Below are 18281 nucleotides of genomic sequence, written 5' to 3' on the forward strand. Positions count from 1 at the left end.
ACATCGCCCTAGCAGCACCTACACACTGCGTTCAGATGTGCTCACCTCCGCCCTGGCGTAGAGCGCCTACAGCGTCATCGCCTTCGGCCTCTGGTGGCAGGAGGGTAGCCGACACATCGCGGCGTGAGTGAAACGCAGCGCAAGGCGGTGGTGGTGTAACGGTCAGCATGGTTGCTTCCCAAGCAGTTGATCCGGGTTCGACTCCCGGCCACCGCACGAAACGTAAATTTTTCTTCTAGGGATATTCCACGTAACGTAACGCGATCCTCGAACCTGAGAACTGTCGCGCTACGAATAGTTTTCCTTCGCCCCACGTCTCACTCCGTGTAGCCAGTGCGCTAGTCGCCGGATTTCGTTTCACAGCATCGTGTGTCTCCATGTGTCGACTTGTCTCGACTTTGCTCGGCTGACGCGAAAGCTGACGCTTGGAAACGGGCATATATGTAGAGGGCAGGCGCGAGAAACGACTGTGAGAGACCAAAAAACGACAAACACACGACAGAACCTTTCATTTTATTGTGGCCACAGATTCGCGCCTTAGTGTACCGAGAGGCAAGAGTGGCGTCAGCGTGCTGAACAGCATCATTAACGCTAAGCAGCAACGAAACCGAAGTAAAAAGGCAAAAGGAAAGAAGCCAAACGCAGGTCGAGCTCCCAGCTGGTCACCCACCCAACTACTAACCACACACAACGGTTCTTAACTCCAATGAACAGCCGAGAACCGCTGCACTCAGCGTGCTACGGCCGCTAGCCACAACGCCACCAAACGTGCAGACATCTTGCTTCTTGTGCATATCACTTGGTATTTACCTGGCAGTGTCTCGCTGGAGGAAGCACTGTCTTTTACGAGAGAAAAATTAAATGGCACTTGCTGCGATCGAATACATGGCCTTTGTGTTCACACCACGACGCTCTAACCTACTCAGCTGACGACCTATGCAATGGGGCCACGTCAGCAGTCCAGTACCCGGTCCACCGGCTCATCCACCTTCGTTACTGCCCTGCCAGTCATTTAAACACGTATCTGTTTTCGTTGACTTTTGCTTTCTTGACGTTGGACCCAAAAAGCACAACACAAAGAAAACGTAAACGCCGTGAGAATAGCCAAGACTCAGCAAACGAAAGAATGTTCGGCTACCGGGAATCGAATCCGGGCCGCCTGGCTGAAAGCCATGTCTCCCAACAGCTTTCCATTCCTTCTGACCGCCGGGCAATCAGACTTGCAGGGCAAGCTCCGTAACCACTGCCGTCTCTAATAATATCTCTCGAACCTGTTTGCGCGTAATTGACTTGCTTTCCCGCACGAAGGAAATGGCCAGTTAAGGAATATTTAAAATTCATTGTCAGATGTGGGGTTCGAACCCACGCTCCCGTTCGGGAACCAGAGCTTAAATCTGGCGCCTTAGACCGCTCGGCCAATCTGACTTGTGAGCGCAAACGACCTGCTGCTGTCGTTCCTAGCAACATCTCCAGAGCCTTACTGCGAAATGTGCTTGTTTTTTCTTGTGTGAAGGAAATACGTTTTTTTAGAGTATTTTAGACGAGTTGTCAGATGTGAGGTTGCACCCCACCCTCACTTTCGGGAGCCAGAGCTTAAATATGGCGCCTGACACCGTTGTTTTCCGTCGCCTTCTGTCTTAAGTGGAACGAGCAGAACTCCAACTATCAATTTTTACATTGTCGCAGAGAAAACAACGAATGACAAGAAAAGGCCGTTCCCTAGCAACGGCTACGCTGTGCATTTCACCCTCAGGGGAAGCTAATGATATGCTCCAGGCGAGAATCAAACTAACCAACTTAACACTGTGATACGTACGCGCTTTCTACTTCTGTACTGGCACACATATGCTCAATCGTCTCTGGATCGTCAGTAAGTACGTCACATTACATATTTCTTTGATCACGCTGCTGTAAATTAAAGGGCAGTTTTTTCAATGGATGTCAGTTCTGCTTCTAGTTACGCTACATCGCCCTAGCAGCACCTACACACTGCGTTCAGATGTGCTCACCTCCGCCCTGGCGTAGAGCGCCTACAGCGTCATCGCCTTCGGCCTCTGGTGGCAGGAGGGTAGCCGACACATCGCGGCGTGAGTGAAACGCAGCGCAAGGCGGTGGTGGTGTAACGGTCAGCATGGTTGCTTCCCAAGCAGTTGATCCGGGTTCGACTCCCGGCCACCGCACGAAACGTAAATTTTTCTTCTAGGGATATTCCACGTAACGTAACGCGATCCTCGAACCTGAGAACTGTCGCGCTACGAATAGTTTTCCTTCGCCCCACGTCTCACTCCGTGTAGCCAGTGCGCTAGTCGCCGGATTTCGTTTCACAGCATCGTGTGTCTCCATGTGTCGACTTGTCTCGACTTTGCTCGGCTGACGCGAAAGCTGACGCTTGGAAACGGGCATATATGTAGAGGGCAGGCGCGAGAAACGACTGTGAGAGACCAAAAAACGACAAACACACGACAGAACCTTTCATTTTATTGTGGCCACAGATTCGCGCCTTAGTGTACCGAGAGGCAAGAGTGGCGTCAGCGTGCTGAACAGCATCATTAACGCTAAGCAGCAACGAAACCGAAGTAAAAAGGCAAAAGGAAAGAAGCCAAACGCAGGTCGAGCTCCCAGCTGGTCACCCACCCAACTACTAACCACACACAACGGTTCTTAACTCCAATGAACAGCCGAGAACCGCTGCACTCAGCGTGCTACGGCCGCTAGCCACAACGCCAGCAAACGTGCAGACATCTTGCTTCTTGTGCATATCACTTGGTATTTACCTGGCAGTGTCTCGCTGGAGGAAGCACTGTCTTTTACGAGAGAAAAATTAAATGGCACTTGCTGCGATCGAATACATGGCCTTTGTGTTCACACCACGACGCTCTAACCTACTCAGCTGACGACCTATGCAATGGGGCCACGTCAGCAGTCCAGTACCCGGTCCACCGGCTCATCCACCTTCGTTACTGCCCTGCCAGTCATTTAAACACGTATCTGTTTTCGTTGACTTTTGCTTTCTTGACGTTGGACCCAAAAAGCACAACACAAAGAAAACGTAAACGCCGTGAGAATAGCCAAGACTCAGCAAACGAAAGAATGTTCGGCTACCGGGAATCGAATCCGGGCCGCCTGGCTGAAAGCCATGTCTCCCAACAGCTTTCCATTCCTTCTGACCGCCGGGCAATCAGACTTGCAGGGCAAGCTCCGTAACCACTGCCGTCTCTAATAATATCTCTCGAACCTGTTTGCGCGTAATTGACTTGCTTTCCCGCACGAAGGAAATGGCCAGTTAAGGAATATTTAAAATTCATTGTCAGATGTGGGGTTCGAACCCACGCTCCCGTTCGGGAACCAGAGCTTAAATCTGGCGCCTTAGACCGCTCGGCCAATCTGACTTGTGAGCGCAAACGACCTGCTGCTGTCGTTCCTAGCAACATCTCCAGAGCCTTACTGCGAAATGTGCTTGTTTTTTCTTGTGTGAAGGAAATACGTTTTTTTAGAGTATTTTAGACGAGTTGTCAGATGTGAGGTTGCACCCCACCCTCACTTTCGGGAGCCAGAGCTTAAATATGGCGCCTGACACCGTTGTTTTCCGTCGCCTTCTGTCTTAAGTGGAACGAGCAGAACTCCAACTATCAATTTTTACATTGTCGCAGAGAAAACAACGAATGACAAGAAAAGGCCGTTCCCTAGCAACGGCTACGCTGTGCATTTCACCCTCAGGGGAAGCTAATGATATGCTCCAGGCGAGAATCAAACTAACCAACTTAACACTGTGATACGTACGCGCTTTCTACTTCTGTACTGGCACACATATGCTCAATCGTCTCTGGATCGTCAGTAAGTACGTCACATTACATATTTCTTTGATCACGCTGCTGTAAATTAAAGGGCAGTTTTTTCAATGGATGTCAGTTCTGCTTCTAGTTACGCTACATCGCCCTAGCAGCACCTACACACTGCGTTCAGATGTGCTCACCTCCGCCCTGGCGTAGAGCGCCTACAGCGTCATCGCCTTCGGCCTCTGGTGGCAGGAGGGTAGCCGACACATCGCGGCGTGAGTGAAACGCAGCGCAAGGCGGTGGTGGTGTAACGGTCAGCATGGTTGCTTCCCAAGCAGTTGATCCGGGTTCGACTCCCGGCCACCGCACGAAACGTAAATTTTTCTTCTAGGGATATTCCACGTAACGTAACGCGATCCTCGAACCTGAGAACTGTCGCGCTACGAATAGTTTTCCTTCGCCCCACGTCTCACTCCGTGTAGCCAGTGCGCTAGTCGCCGGATTTCGTTTCACAGCATCGTGTCTCGACTTTGCTCGGCTGACGCGAAAGCTGACGCTTGGAAACGGGCATATATGTAGAGGGCAGGCGCGAGAAACGACTGTGAGAGACCAAAAAACGACAAACACACGACAGAACCTTTCATTTTATTGTGGCCACAGATTCGCGCCTTAGTGTACCGAGAGGCAAGAGTGGCGTCAGCGTGCTGAACAGCATCATTAACGCTAAGCAGCAACGAAACCGAAGTAAAAAGGCAAAAGGAAAGAAGCCAAACGCAGGTCGAGCTCCCAGCTGGTCACCCACCCAACTACTAACCACACACAACGGTTCTTAACTCCAATGAACAGCCGAGAACCGCTGCACTCAGCGTGCTACGGCCGCTAGCCACAACGCCAGCAAACGTGCAGACATCTTGCTTCTTGTGCATATCACTTGGTATTTACCTGGCAGTGTCTCGCTGGAGGAAGCACTGTCTTTTACGAGAGAAAAATTAAATGGCACTTGCTGCGATCGAATACATGGCCTTTGTGTTCACACCACGACGCTCTAACCTACTCAGCTGACGACCTATGCAATGGGGCCACGTCAGCAGTCCAGTACCCGGTCCACCGGCTCATCCACCTTCGTTACTGCCCTGCCAGTCATTTAAACACGTATCTGTTTTCGTTGACTTTTGCTTTCTTGACGTTGGACCCAAAAAGCACAACACAAAGAAAACGTAAACGCCGTGAGAATAGCCAAGACTCAGCAAACGAAAGAATGTTCGGCTACCGGGAATCGAATCCGGGCCGCCTGGCTGAAAGCCATGTCTCCCAACAGCTTTCCATTCCTTCTGACCGCCGGGCAATCAGACTTGCAGGGCAAGCTCCGTAACCACTGCCGTCTCTAATAATATCTCTCGAACCTGTTTGCGCGTAATTGACTTGCTTTCCCGCACGAAGGAAATGGCCAGTTAAGGAATATTTAAAATTCATTGTCAGATGTGGGGCTCGAACCCACGCTCCCGTTCGGGAACCAGAGCTTAAATCTGGCGCCTTAGACCGCTCGGCCAATCTGACTTGTGAGCGCAAACGACCTGCTGCTGTCGTTCCTAGCAACATCTCCAGAGCCTTACTGCGAAATGTGCTTGTTTTTTCTTGTGTGAAGGAAATACGTTTTTTTAGAGTATTTTAGACGAGTTGTCAGATGTGAGGTTGCACCCCACCCTCACTTTCGGGAGCCAGAGCTTAAATATGGCGCCTGACACCGTTGTTTTCCGTCGCCTTCTGTCTTAAGTGGAACGAGCAGAACTCCAACTATCAATTTTTACATTGTCGCAGAGAAAACAACGAATGACAAGAAAAGGCCGTTCCCTAGCAACGGCTACGCTGTGCATTTCACCCTCAGGGGAAGCTAATGATATGCTCCAGGCGAGAATCAAACTAACCAACTTAACACTGTGATACGTACGCGCTTTCTACTTCTGTACTGGCACACATATGCTCAATCGTCTCTGGATCGTCAGTAAGTACGTCACATTACATATTTCTTTGATCACGCTGCTGTAAATTAAAGGGCAGTTTTTTCAATGGATGTCAGTTCTGCTTCTAGTTACGCTACATCGCCCTAGCAGCACCTACACACTGCGTTCAGATGTGCTCACCTCCGCCCTGGCGTAGAGCGCCTACAGCGTCATCGCCTTCGGCCTCTGGTGGCAGGAGGGTAGCCGACACATCGCGGCGTGAGTGAAACGCAGCGCAAGGCGGTGGTGGTGTAACGGTCAGCATGGTTGCTTCCCAAGCAGTTGATCCGGGTTCGACTCCCGGCCACCGCACGAAACGTAAATTTTTCTTCTAGGGATATTCCACGTAACGTAACGCGATCCTCGAACCTGAGAACTGTCGCGCTACGAATAGTTTTCCTTCGCCCCACGTCTCACTCCGTGTAGCCAGTGCGCTAGTCGCCGGATTTCGTTTCACAGCATCGTGTGTCTCCATGTGTCGACTTGTCTCGACTTTGCTCGGCTGACGCGAAAGCTGACGCTTGGAAACGGGCATATATGTAGAGGGCAGGCGCGAGAAACGACTGTGAGAGACCAAAAAACGACAAACACACGACAGAACCTTTCATTTTATTGTGGCCACAGATTCGCGCCTTAGTGTACCGAGAGGCAAGAGTGGCGTCAGCGTGCTGAACAGCATCATTAACGCTAAGCAGCAACGAAACCGAAGTAAAAAGGCAAAAGGAAAGAAGCCAAACGCAGGTCGAGCTCCCAGCTGGTCACCCACCCAACTACTAACCACACACAACGGTTCTTAACTCCAATGAACAGCCGAGAACCGCTGCACTCAGCGTGCTACGGCCGCTAGCCACAACGCCAGCAAACGTGCAGACATCTTGCTTCTTGTGCATATCACTTGGTATTTACCTGGCAGTGTCTCGCTGGAGGAAGCACTGTCTTTTACGAGAGAAAAATTAAATGGCACTTGCTGCGATCGAATACATGGCCTTTGTGTTCACACCACGACGCTCTAACCTACTCAGCTGACGACCTATGCAATGGGGCCACGTCAGCAGTCCAGTACCCGGTCCACCGGCTCATCCACCTTCGTTACTGCCCTGCCAGTCATTTAAACACGTATCTGTTTTCGTTGACTTTTGCTTTCTTGACGTTGGACCCAAAAAGCACAACACAAAGAAAACGTAAACGCCGTGAGAATAGCCAAGACTCAGCAAACGAAAGAATGTTCGGCTACCGGGAATCGAATCCGGGCCGCCTGGCTGAAAGCCATGTCTCCCAACAGCTTTCCATTCCTTCTGACCGCCGGGCAATCAGACTTGCAGGGCAAGCTCCGTAACCACTGCCGTCTCTAATAATATCTCTCGAACCTGTTTGCGCGTAATTGACTTGCTTTCCCGCACGAAGGAAATGGCCAGTTAAGGAATATTTAAAATTCATTGTCAGATGTGGGGTTCGAACCCACGCTCCCGTTCGGGAACCAGAGCTTAAATCTGGCGCCTTAGACCGCTCGGCCAATCTGACTTGTGAGCGCAAACGACCTGCTGCTGTCGTTCCTAGCAACATCTCCAGAGCCTTACTGCGAAATGTGCTTGTTTTTTCTTGTGTGAAGGAAATACGTTTTTTTAGAGTATTTTAGACGAGTTGTCAGATGTGAGGTTGCACCCCACCCTCACTTTCGGGAGCCAGAGCTTAAATATGGCGCCTGACACCGTTGTTTTCCGTCGCCTTCTGTCTTAAGTGGAACGAGCAGAACTCCAACTATCAATTTTTACATTGTCGCAGAGAAAACAACGAATGACAAGAAAAGGCCGTTCCCTAGCAACGGCTACGCTGTGCATTTCACCCTCAGGGGAAGCTAATGATATGCTCCAGGCGAGAATCAAACTAACCAACTTAACACTGTGATACGTACGCGCTTTCTACTTCTGTACTGGCACACATATGCTCAATCGTCTCTGGATCGTCAGTAAGTACGTCACATTACATATTTCTTTGATCACGCTGCTGTAAATTAAAGGGCAGTTTTTTCAATGGATGTCAGTTCTGCTTCTAGTTACGCTACATCGCCCTAGCAGCACCTACACACTGCGTTCAGATGTGCTCACCTCCGCCCTGGCGTAGAGCGCCTACAGCGTCATCGCCTTCGGCCTCTGGTGGCAGGAGGGTAGCCGACACATCGCGGCGTGAGTGAAACGCAGCGCAAGGCGGTGGTGGTGTAACGGTCAGCATGGTTGCTTCCCAAGCAGTTGATCCGGGTTCGACTCCCGGCCACCGCACGAAACGTAAATTTTTCTTCTAGGGATATTCCACGTAACGTAACGCGATCCTCGAACCTGAGAACTGTCGCGCTACGAATAGTTTTCCTTCGCCCCACGTCTCACTCCGTGTAGCCAGTGCGCTAGTCGCCGGATTTCGTTTCACAGCATCGTGTCTCGACTTTGCTCGGCTGACGCGAAAGCTGACGCTTGGAAACGGGCATATATGTAGAGGGCAGGCGCGAGAAACGACTGTGAGAGACCAAAAAACGACAAACACACGACAGAACCTTTCATTTTATTGTGGCCACAGATTCGCGCCTTAGTGTACCGAGAGGCAAGAGTGGCGTCAGCGTGCTGAACAGCATCATTAACGCTAAGCAGCAACGAAACCGAAGTAAAAAGGCAAAAGGAAAGAAGCCAAACGCAGGTCGAGCTCCCAGCTGGTCACCCACCCAACTACTAACCACACACAACGGTTCTTAACTCCAATGAACAGCCGAGAACCGCTGCACTCAGCGTGCTACGGCCGCTAGCCACAACGCCAGCAAACGTGCAGACATCTTGCTTCTTGTGCATATCACTTGGTATTTACCTGGCAGTGTCTCGCTGGAGGAAGCACTGTCTTTTACGAGAGAAAAATTAAATGGCACTTGCTGCGATCGAATACATGGCCTTTGTGTTCACACCACGACGCTCTAACCTACTCAGCTGACGACCTATGCAATGGGGCCACGTCAGCAGTCCAGTACCCGGTCCACCGGCTCATCCACCTTCGTTACTGCCCTGCCAGTCATTTAAACACGTATCTGTTTTCGTTGACTTTTGCTTTCTTGACGTTGGACCCAAAAAGCACAACACAAAGAAAACGTAAACGCCGTGAGAATAGCCAAGACTCAGCAAACGAAAGAATGTTCGGCTACCGGGAATCGAATCCGGGCCGCCTGGCTGAAAGCCATGTCTCCCAACAGCTTTCCATTCCTTCTGACCGCCGGGCAATCAGACTTGCAGGGCAAGCTCCGTAACCACTGCCGTCTCTAATAATATCTCTCGAACCTGTTTGCGCGTAATTGACTTGCTTTCCCGCACGAAGGAAATGGCCAGTTAAGGAATATTTAAAATTCATTGTCAGATGTGGGGTTCGAACCCACGCTCCCGTTCGGGAACCAGAGCTTAAATCTGGCGCCTTAGACCGCTCGGCCAATCTGACTTGTGAGCGCAAACGACCTGCTGCTGTCGTTCCTAGCAACATCTCCAGAGCCTTACTGCGAAATGTGCTTGTTTTTTCTTGTGTGAAGGAAATACGTTTTTTTAGAGTATTTTAGACGAGTTGTCAGATGTGAGGTTGCACCCCACCCTCACTTTCGGGAGCCAGAGCTTAAATATGGCGCCTGACACCGTTGTTTTCCGTCGCCTTCTGTCTTAAGTGGAACGAGCAGAACTCCAACTATCAATTTTTACATTGTCGCAGAGAAAACAACGAATGACAAGAAAAGGCCGTTCCCTAGCAACGGCTACGCTGTGCATTTCACCCTCAGGGGAAGCTAATGATATGCTCCAGGCGAGAATCAAACTAACCAACTTAACACTGTGATACGTACGCGCTTTCTACTTCTGTACTGGCACACATATGCTCAATCGTCTCTGGATCGTCAGTAAGTACGTCACATTACATATTTCTTTGATCACGCTGCTGTAAATTAAAGGGCAGTTTTTTCAATGGATGTCAGTTCTGCTTCTAGTTACGCTACATCGCCCTAGCAGCACCTACACACTGCGTTCAGATGTGCTCACCTCCGCCCTGGCGTAGAGCGCCTACAGCGTCATCGCCTTCGGCCTCTGGTGGCAGGAGGGTAGCCGACACATCGCGGCGTGAGTGAAACGCAGCGCAAGGCGGTGGTGGTGTAACGGTCAGCATGGTTGCTTCCCAAGCAGTTGATCCGGGTTCGACTCCCGGCCACCGCACGAAACGTAAATTTTTCTTCTAGGGATATTCCACGTAACGTAACGCGATCCTCGAACCTGAGAACTGTCGCGCTACGAATAGTTTTCCTTCGCCCCACGTCTCACTCCGTGTAGCCAGTGCGCTAGTCGCCGGATTTCGTTTCACAGCATCGTGTCTCGACTTTGCTCGGCTGACGCGAAAGCTGACGCTTGGAAACGGGCATATATGTAGAGGGCAGGCGCGAGAAACGACTGTGAGAGACCAAAAAACGACAAACACACGACAGAACCTTTCATTTTATTGTGGCCACAGATTCGCGCCTTAGTGTACCGAGAGGCAAGAGTGGCGTCAGCGTGCTGAACAGCATCATTAACGCTAAGCAGCAACGAAACCGAAGTAAAAAGGCAAAAGGAAAGAAGCCAAACGCAGGTCGAGCTCCCAGCTGGTCACCCACCCAACTACTAACCACACACAACGGTTCTTAACTCCAATGAACAGCCGAGAACCGCTGCACTCAGCGTGCTACGGCCGCTAGCCACAACGCCAGCAAACGTGCAGACATCTTGCTTCTTGTGCATATCACTTGGTATTTACCTGGCAGTGTCTCGCTGGAGGAAGCACTGTCTTTTACGAGAGAAAAATTAAATGGCACTTGCTGCGATCGAATACATGGCCTTTGTGTTCACACCACGACGCTCTAACCTACTCAGCTGACGACCTATGCAATGGGGCCACGTCAGCAGTCCAGTACCCGGTCCACCGGCTCATCCACCTTCGTTACTGCCCTGCCAGTCATTTAAACACGTATCTGTTTTCGTTGACTTTTGCTTTCTTGACGTTGGACCCAAAAAGCACAACACAAAGAAAACGTAAACGCCGTGAGAATAGCCAAGACTCAGCAAACGAAAGAATGTTCGGCTACCGGGAATCGAATCCGGGCCGCCTGGCTGAAAGCCATGTCTCCCAACAGCTTTCCATTCCTTCTGACCGCCGGGCAATCAGACTTGCAGGGCAAGCTCCGTAACCACTGCCGTCTCTAATAATATCTCTCGAACCTGTTTGCGCGTAATTGACTTGCTTTCCCGCACGAAGGAAATGGCCAGTTAAGGAATATTTAAAATTCATTGTCAGATGTGGGGTTCGAACCCACGCTCCCGTTCGGGAACCAGAGCTTAAATCTGGCGCCTTAGACCGCTCGGCCAATCTGACTTGTGAGCGCAAACGACCTGCTGCTGTCGTTCCTAGCAACATCTCCAGAGCCTTACTGCGAAATGTGCTTGTTTTTTCTTGTGTGAAGGAAATACGTTTTTTTAGAGTATTTTAGACGAGTTGTCAGATGTGAGGTTGCACCCCACCCTCACTTTCGGGAGCCAGAGCTTAAATATGGCGCCTGACACCGTTGTTTTCCGTCGCCTTCTGTCTTAAGTGGAACGAGCAGAACTCCAACTATCAATTTTTACATTGTCGCAGAGAAAACAACGAATGACAAGAAAAGGCCGTTCCCTAGCAACGGCTACGCTGTGCATTTCACCCTCAGGGGAAGCTAATGATATGCTCCAGGCGAGAATCAAACTAACCAACTTAACACTGTGATACGTACGCGCTTTCTACTTCTGTACTGGCACACATATGCTCAATCGTCTCTGGATCGTCAGTAAGTACGTCACATTACATATTTCTTTGATCACGCTGCTGTAAATTAAAGGGCAGTTTTTTCAATGGATGTCAGTTCTGCTTCTAGTTACGCTACATCGCCCTAGCAGCACCTACACACTGCGTTCAGATGTGCTCACCTCCGCCCTGGCGTAGAGCGCCTACAGCGTCATCGCCTTCGGCCTCTGGTGGCAGGAGGGTAGCCGACACATCGCGGCGTGAGTGAAACGCAGCGCAAGGCGGTGGTGGTGTAACGGTCAGCATGGTTGCTTCCCAAGCAGTTGATCCGGGTTCGACTCCCGGCCACCGCACGAAACGTAAATTTTTCTTCTAGGGATATTCCACGTAACGTAACGCGATCCTCGAACCTGAGAACTGTCGCGCTACGAATAGTTTTCCTTCGCCCCACGTCTCACTCCGTGTAGCCAGTGCGCTAGTCGCCGGATTTCGTTTCACAGCATCGTGTCTCGACTTTGCTCGGCTGACGCGAAAGCTGACGCTTGGAAACGGGCATATATGTAGAGGGCAGGCGCGAGAAACGACTGTGAGAGACCAAAAAACGACAAACACACGACAGAACCTTTCATTTTATTGTGGCCACAGATTCGCGCCTTAGTGTACCGAGAGGCAAGAGTGGCGTCAGCGTGCTGAACAGCATCATTAACGCTAAGCAGCAACGAAACCGAAGTAAAAAGGCAAAAGGAAAGAAGCCAAACGCAGGTCGAGCTCCCAGCTGGTCACCCACCCAACTACTAACCACACACAACGGTTCTTAACTCCAATGAACAGCCGAGAACCGCTGCACTCAGCGTGCTACGGCCGCTAGCCACAACGCCAGCAAACGTGCAGACATCTTGCTTCTTGTGCATATCACTTGGTATTTACCTGGCAGTGTCTCGCTGGAGGAAGCACTGTCTTTTACGAGAGAAAAATTAAATGGCACTTGCTGCGATCGAATACATGGCCTTTGTGTTCACACCACGACGCTCTAACCTACTCAGCTGACGACCTATGCAATGGGGCCACGTCAGCAGTCCAGTACCCGGTCCACCGGCTCATCCACCTTCGTTACTGCCCTGCCAGTCATTTAAACACGTATCTGTTTTCGTTGACTTTTGCTTTCTTGACGTTGGACCCAAAAAGCACAACACAAAGAAAACGTAAACGCCGTGAGAATAGCCAAGACTCAGCAAACGAAAGAATGTTCGGCTACCGGGAATCGAATCCGGGCCGCCTGGCTGAAAGCCATGTCTCCCAACAGCTTTCCATTCCTTCTGACCGCCGGGCAATCAGACTTGCAGGGCAAGCTCCGTAACCACTGCCGTCTCTAATAATATCTCTCGAACCTGTTTGCGCGTAATTGACTTGCTTTCCCGCACGAAGGAAATGGCCAGTTAAGGAATATTTAAAATTCATTGTCAGATGTGGGGTTCGAACCCACGCTCCCGTTCGGGAACCAGAGCTTAAATCTGGCGCCTTAGACCGCTCGGCCAATCTGACTTGTGAGCGCAAACGACCTGCTGCTGTCGTTCCTAGCAACATCTCCAGAGCCTTACTGCGAAATGTGCTTGTTTTTTCTTGTGTGAAGGAAATACGTTTTTTTAGAGTATTTTAGACGAGTTGTCAGATGTGAGGTTGCACCCCACCCTCACTTTCGGGAGCCAGAGCTTAAATATGGCGCCTGACACCGTTGTTTTCCGTCGCCTTCTGTCTTAAGTGGAACGAGCAGAACTCCAACTATCAATTTTTACATTGTCGCAGAGAAAACAACGAATGACAAGAAAAGGCCGTTCCCTAGCAACGGCTACGCTGTGCATTTCACCCTCAGGGGAAGCTAATGATATGCTCCAGGCGAGAATCAAACTAACCAACTTAACACTGTGATACGTACGCGCTTTCTACTTCTGTACTGGCACACATATGCTCAATCGTCTCTGGATCGTCAGTAAGTACGTCACATTACATATTTCTTTGATCACGCTGCTGTAAATTAAAGGGCAGTTTTTTCAATGGATGTCAGTTCTGCTTCTAGTTACGCTACATCGCCCTAGCAGCACCTACACACTGCGTTCAGATGTGCTCACCTCCGCCCTGGCGTAGAGCGCCTACAGCGTCATCGCCTTCGGCCTCTGGTGGCAGGAGGGTAGCCGACACATCGCGGCGTGAGTGAAACGCAGCGCAAGGCGGTGGTGGTGTAACGGTCAGCATGGTTGCTTCCCAAGCAGTTGATCCGGGTTCGACTCCCGGCCACCGCACGAAACGTAAATTTTTCTTCTAGGGATATTCCACGTAACGTAACGCGATCCTCGAACCTGAGAACTGTCGCGCTACGAATAGTTTTCCTTCGCCCCACGTCTCACTCCGTGTAGCCAGTGCGCTAGTCGCCGGATTTCGTTTCACAGCATCGTGTGTCTCCATGTGTCGACTTGTCTCGACTTTGCTCGGCTGACGCGAAAGCTGACGCTTGGAAACGGGCATATATGTAGAGGGCAGGCGCGAGAAACGACTGTGAGAGACCAAAAAACGACAAACACACGACAGAACCTTTCATTTTATTGTGGCCACAGATTCGCGCCTTAGTGTACCGAGAGGCAAGAGTGGCGTCAGCGTGCTGAACAGCATCATTAACGCTAAGCAGCAACGAAACCGAAGTAAAAAGGCAAAAGGAAAGAAGCCAAACGCAGGTCGAGCTCCCAGCTGGTCACCCACCCAACTACTAACCACACACAACGGTTCTTAACTCCAATGAACAGCCGAGAACCGCTGCACTCAGCGTGCTACGGCCGCTAGCCACAACGCCAGCAAACGTGCAGACATCTTGCTTCTTGTGCATATCACTTGGTATTTACCTGGCAGTGTCTCGCTGGAGGAAGCACTGTCTTTTACGAGAGAAAAATTAAATGGCACTTGCTGCGATCGAATACATGGCCTTTGTGTTCACACCACGACGCTCTAACCTACTCAGCTGACGACCTATGCAATGGGGCCACGTCAGCAGTCCAGTACCCGGTCCACCGGCTCATCCACCTTCGTTACTGCCCTGCCAGTCATTTAAACACGTATCTGTTTTCGTTGACTTTTGCTTTCTTGACGTTGGACCCAAAAAGCACAACACAAAGAAAACGTAAACGCCGTGAGAATAGCCAAGACTCAGCAAACGAAAGAATGTTCGGCTACCGGGAATCGAATCCGGGCCGCCTGGCTGAAAGCCATGTCTCCCAACAGCTTTCCATTCCTTCTGACCGCCGGGCAATCAGACTTGCAGGGCAAGCTCCGTAACCACTGCCGTCTCTAATAATATCTCTCGAACCTGTTTGCGCGTAATTGACTTGCTTTCCCGCACGAAGGAAATGGCCAGTTAAGGAATATTTAAAATTCATTGTCAGATGTGGGGTTCGAACCCACGCTCCCGTTCGGGAACCAGAGCTTAAATCTGGCGCCTTAGACCGCTCGGCCAATCTGACTTGTGAGCGCAAACGACCTGCTGCTGTCGTTCCTAGCAACATCTCCAGAGCCTTACTGCGAAATGTGCTTGTTTTTTCTTGTGTGAAGGAAATACGTTTTTTTAGAGTATTTTAGACGAGTTGTCAGATGTGAGGTTGCACCCCACCCTCACTTTCGGGAGCCAGAGCTTAAATATGGCGCCTGACACCGTTGTTTTCCGTCGCCTTCTGTCTTAAGTGGAACGAGCAGAACTCCAACTATCAATTTTTACATTGTCGCAGAGAAAACAACGAATGACAAGAAAAGGCCGTTCCCTAGCAACGGCTACGCTGTGCATTTCACCCTCAGGGGAAGCTAATGATATGCTCCAGGCGAGAATCAAACTAACCAACTTAACACTGTGATACGTACGCGCTTTCTACTTCTGTACTGGCACACATATGCTCAATCGTCTCTGGATCGTCAGTAAGTACGTCACATTACATATTTCTTTGATCACGCTGCTGTAAATTAAAGGGCAGTTTTTTCAATGGATGTCAGTTCTGCTTCTAGTTACGCTACATCGCCCTAGCAGCACCTACACACTGCGTTCAGATGTGCTCACCTCCGCCCTGGCGTAGAGCGCCTACAGCGTCATCGCCTTCGGCCTCTGGTGGCAGGAGGGTAGCCGACACATCGCGGCGTGAGTGAAACGCAGCGCAAGGCGGTGGTGGTGTAACGGTCAGCATGGTTGCTTCCCAAGCAGTTGATCCGGGTTCGACTCCCGGCCACCGCACGAAACGTAAATTTTTCTTCTAGGGATATTCCACGTAACGTAACGCGATCCTCGAACCTGAGAACTGTCGCGCTACGAATAGTTTTCCTTCGCCCCACGTCTCACTCCGTGTAGCCAGTGCGCTAGTCGCCGGATTTCGTTTCACAGCATCGTGTCTCGACTTTGCTCGGCTGACGCGAAAGCTGACGCTTGGAAACGGGCATATATGTAGAGGGCAGGCGCGAGAAACGACTGTGAGAGACCAAAAAACGACAAACACACGACAGAACCTTTCATTTTATTGTGGCCACAGATTCGCGCCTTAGTGTACCGAGAGGCAAGAGTGGCGTCAGCGTGCTGAACAGCATCATTAACGCTAAGCAGCAACGAAACCGAAGTAAAAAGGCAAAAGGAAAGAAGCCAAACGCAGGTCGAGCTCCCAGCTGGTCACCCACCCAACTACTAACCACACACAACGGTTCTTAACTCCAATGAACAGCCGAGAACCGCTGCACTCAGCGTGCTACGGCCGCTAGCCACAACGCCAGCAAACGTGCAGACATCTTGCTTCTTGTGCATATCACTTGGTATTTACCTGGCAGTGTCTCGCTGGAGGAAGCACTGTCTTTTACGAGAGAAAAATTAAATGGCACTTGCTGCGATCGAATACATGGCCTTTGTGTTCACACCACGACGCTCTAACCTACTCAGCTGACGACCTATGCAATGGGGCCACGTCAGCAGTCCAGTACCCGGTCCACCGGCTCATCCACCTTCGTTACTGCCCTGCCAGTCATTTAAACACGTATCTGTTTTCGTTGACTTTTGCTTTCTTGACGTTGGACCCAAAAAGCACAACACAAAGAAAACGTAAACGCCGTGAGAATAGCCAAGACTCAGCAAACGAAAGAATGTTCGGCTACCGGGAATCGAATCCGGGCCGCCTGGCTGAAAGCCATGTCTCCCAACAGCTTTCCATTCCTTCTGACCGCCGGGCAATCAGACTTGCAGGGCAAGCTCCGTAACCACTGCCGTCTCTAATAATATCTCTCGAACCTGTTTGCGCGTAATTGACTTGCTTTCCCGCACGAAGGAAATGGCCAGTTAAGGAATATTTAAAATTCATTGTCAGATGTGGGGTTCGAACCCACGCTCCCGTTCGGGAACCAGAGCTTAAATCTGGCGCCTTAGACCGCTCGGCCAATCTGACTTGTGAGCGCAAACGACCTGCTGCTGTCGTTCCTAGCAACATCTCCAGAGCCTTACTGCGAAATGTGCTTGTTTTTTCTTGTGTGAAGGAAATACGTTTTTTTAGAGTATTTTAGACGAGTTGTCAGATGTGAGGTTGCACCCCACCCTCACTTTCGGGAGCCAGAGCTTAAATATGGCGCCTGACACCGTTGTTTTCCGTCGCCTTCTGTCTTAAGTGGAACGAGCAGAACTCCAACTATCAATTTTTACATTGTCGCAGAGAAAACAACGAATGACAAGAAAAGGCCGTTCCCTAGCAACGGCTACGCTGTGCATTTCACCCTCAGGGGAAGCTAATGATATGCTCCAGGCGAGAATCAAACTAACCAACTTAACACTGTGATACGTACGCGCTTTCTACTTCTGTACTGGCACACATATGCTCAATCGTCTCTGGATCGTCAGTAAGTACGTCACATTACATATTTCTTTGATCACGCTGCTGTAAATTAAAGGGCAGTTTTTTCAATGGATGTCAGTTCTGCTTCTAGTTACGCTACATCGCCCTAGCAGCACCTACACACTGCGTTCAGATGTGCTCACCTCCGCCCTGGCGTAGAGCGCCTACAGCGTCATCGCCTTCGGCCTCTGGTGGCAGGAGGGTAGCCGACACATCGCGGCGTGAGTGAAACGCAGCGCAAGGCGGTGGTGGTGTAACGGTCAGCATGGTTGCTTCCCAAGCAGTTGATCCGGGTTCGACTCCCGGCCACCGCACGAAACGTAAATTTTTCTTCTAGGGATATTCCACGTAACGTAACGCGATCCTCGAACCTGAGAACTGTCGCGCTACGAATAGTTTTCCTTCGCCCCACGTCTCACTCCGTGTAGCCAGTGCGCTAGTCGCCGGATTTCGTTTCACAGCATCGTGTGTCTCCATGTGTCGACTTGTCTCGACTTTGCTCGGCTGACGCGAAAGCTGACGCTTGGAAACGGGCATATATGTAGAGGGCAGGCGCGAGAAACGACTGTGAGAGACCAAAAAACGACAAACACACGACAGAACCTTTCATTTTATTGTGGCCACAGATTCGCGCCTTAGTGTACCGAGAGGCAAGAGTGGCGTCAGCGTGCTGAACAGCATCATTAACGCTAAGCAGCAACGAAACCGAAGTAAAAAGGCAAAAGGAAAGAAGCCAAACGCAGGTCGAGCTCCCAGCTGGTCACCCACCCAACTACTAACCACACACAACGGTTCTTAACTCC

The 18281-nt window shown here is 50.6% G+C and overlaps 19 non-coding genes across 19 annotated transcripts; 10 read left to right on the forward strand and 9 right to left on the reverse strand.

Moving 5' to 3' along the window:
* The first annotated feature begins 144 nt into the window (after positions 1–144).
* Trnag-ccc (transfer RNA glycine (anticodon CCC)) lies at positions 145–216 on the forward strand. Its single transcript has one exon. It is a non-coding gene; the product is annotated as a tRNA-Gly (tRNA).
* A 1125-nt stretch (positions 217–1341) lies between these two features.
* Trnal-uaa (transfer RNA leucine (anticodon UAA)) lies at positions 1342–1425 on the reverse strand. The gene has a single exon. It is a non-coding gene; the product is annotated as a tRNA-Leu (tRNA).
* Positions 1426–2108: 683 nt separating this feature from the next.
* Trnag-ccc (transfer RNA glycine (anticodon CCC)) lies at positions 2109–2180 on the forward strand. Its single transcript has one exon. It is a non-coding gene; the product is annotated as a tRNA-Gly (tRNA).
* A 1125-nt stretch (positions 2181–3305) lies between these two features.
* On the reverse strand, positions 3306–3389 carry Trnal-uaa (transfer RNA leucine (anticodon UAA)). The gene has a single exon. It is a non-coding gene; the product is annotated as a tRNA-Leu (tRNA).
* Positions 3390–4072: 683 nt separating this feature from the next.
* On the forward strand, positions 4073–4144 carry Trnag-ccc (transfer RNA glycine (anticodon CCC)). The gene has a single exon. It is a non-coding gene; the product is annotated as a tRNA-Gly (tRNA).
* Positions 4145–5249: 1105 nt separating this feature from the next.
* On the reverse strand, positions 5250–5333 carry Trnal-uaa (transfer RNA leucine (anticodon UAA)). The gene has a single exon. It is a non-coding gene; the product is annotated as a tRNA-Leu (tRNA).
* A 683-nt stretch (positions 5334–6016) lies between these two features.
* Positions 6017–6088, forward strand: Trnag-ccc (transfer RNA glycine (anticodon CCC)). The gene has a single exon. It is a non-coding gene; the product is annotated as a tRNA-Gly (tRNA).
* A 1125-nt stretch (positions 6089–7213) lies between these two features.
* Positions 7214–7297, reverse strand: Trnal-uaa (transfer RNA leucine (anticodon UAA)). Its single transcript has one exon. It is a non-coding gene; the product is annotated as a tRNA-Leu (tRNA).
* Positions 7298–7980: 683 nt separating this feature from the next.
* On the forward strand, positions 7981–8052 carry Trnag-ccc (transfer RNA glycine (anticodon CCC)). The gene has a single exon. It is a non-coding gene; the product is annotated as a tRNA-Gly (tRNA).
* A 1105-nt stretch (positions 8053–9157) lies between these two features.
* Trnal-uaa (transfer RNA leucine (anticodon UAA)) lies at positions 9158–9241 on the reverse strand. Its single transcript has one exon. It is a non-coding gene; the product is annotated as a tRNA-Leu (tRNA).
* A 683-nt stretch (positions 9242–9924) lies between these two features.
* On the forward strand, positions 9925–9996 carry Trnag-ccc (transfer RNA glycine (anticodon CCC)). The gene has a single exon. It is a non-coding gene; the product is annotated as a tRNA-Gly (tRNA).
* Positions 9997–11101: 1105 nt separating this feature from the next.
* Positions 11102–11185, reverse strand: Trnal-uaa (transfer RNA leucine (anticodon UAA)). Its single transcript has one exon. It is a non-coding gene; the product is annotated as a tRNA-Leu (tRNA).
* Positions 11186–11868: 683 nt separating this feature from the next.
* Positions 11869–11940, forward strand: Trnag-ccc (transfer RNA glycine (anticodon CCC)). Its single transcript has one exon. It is a non-coding gene; the product is annotated as a tRNA-Gly (tRNA).
* Positions 11941–13045: 1105 nt separating this feature from the next.
* On the reverse strand, positions 13046–13129 carry Trnal-uaa (transfer RNA leucine (anticodon UAA)). Its single transcript has one exon. It is a non-coding gene; the product is annotated as a tRNA-Leu (tRNA).
* Positions 13130–13812: 683 nt separating this feature from the next.
* Trnag-ccc (transfer RNA glycine (anticodon CCC)) lies at positions 13813–13884 on the forward strand. The gene has a single exon. It is a non-coding gene; the product is annotated as a tRNA-Gly (tRNA).
* Positions 13885–15009: 1125 nt separating this feature from the next.
* On the reverse strand, positions 15010–15093 carry Trnal-uaa (transfer RNA leucine (anticodon UAA)). The gene has a single exon. It is a non-coding gene; the product is annotated as a tRNA-Leu (tRNA).
* Positions 15094–15776: 683 nt separating this feature from the next.
* Positions 15777–15848, forward strand: Trnag-ccc (transfer RNA glycine (anticodon CCC)). The gene has a single exon. It is a non-coding gene; the product is annotated as a tRNA-Gly (tRNA).
* A 1105-nt stretch (positions 15849–16953) lies between these two features.
* On the reverse strand, positions 16954–17037 carry Trnal-uaa (transfer RNA leucine (anticodon UAA)). The gene has a single exon. It is a non-coding gene; the product is annotated as a tRNA-Leu (tRNA).
* Positions 17038–17720: 683 nt separating this feature from the next.
* Positions 17721–17792, forward strand: Trnag-ccc (transfer RNA glycine (anticodon CCC)). The gene has a single exon. It is a non-coding gene; the product is annotated as a tRNA-Gly (tRNA).
* Positions 17793–18281: the final 489 nt, after the last annotated feature.

Source organism: Schistocerca nitens, chromosome 2 (assembly GCF_023898315.1).
Source record: "Schistocerca nitens isolate TAMUIC-IGC-003100 chromosome 2, iqSchNite1.1, whole genome shotgun sequence".
NCBI lineage: Eukaryota > Metazoa > Arthropoda > Insecta > Orthoptera > Acrididae > Schistocerca > Schistocerca nitens.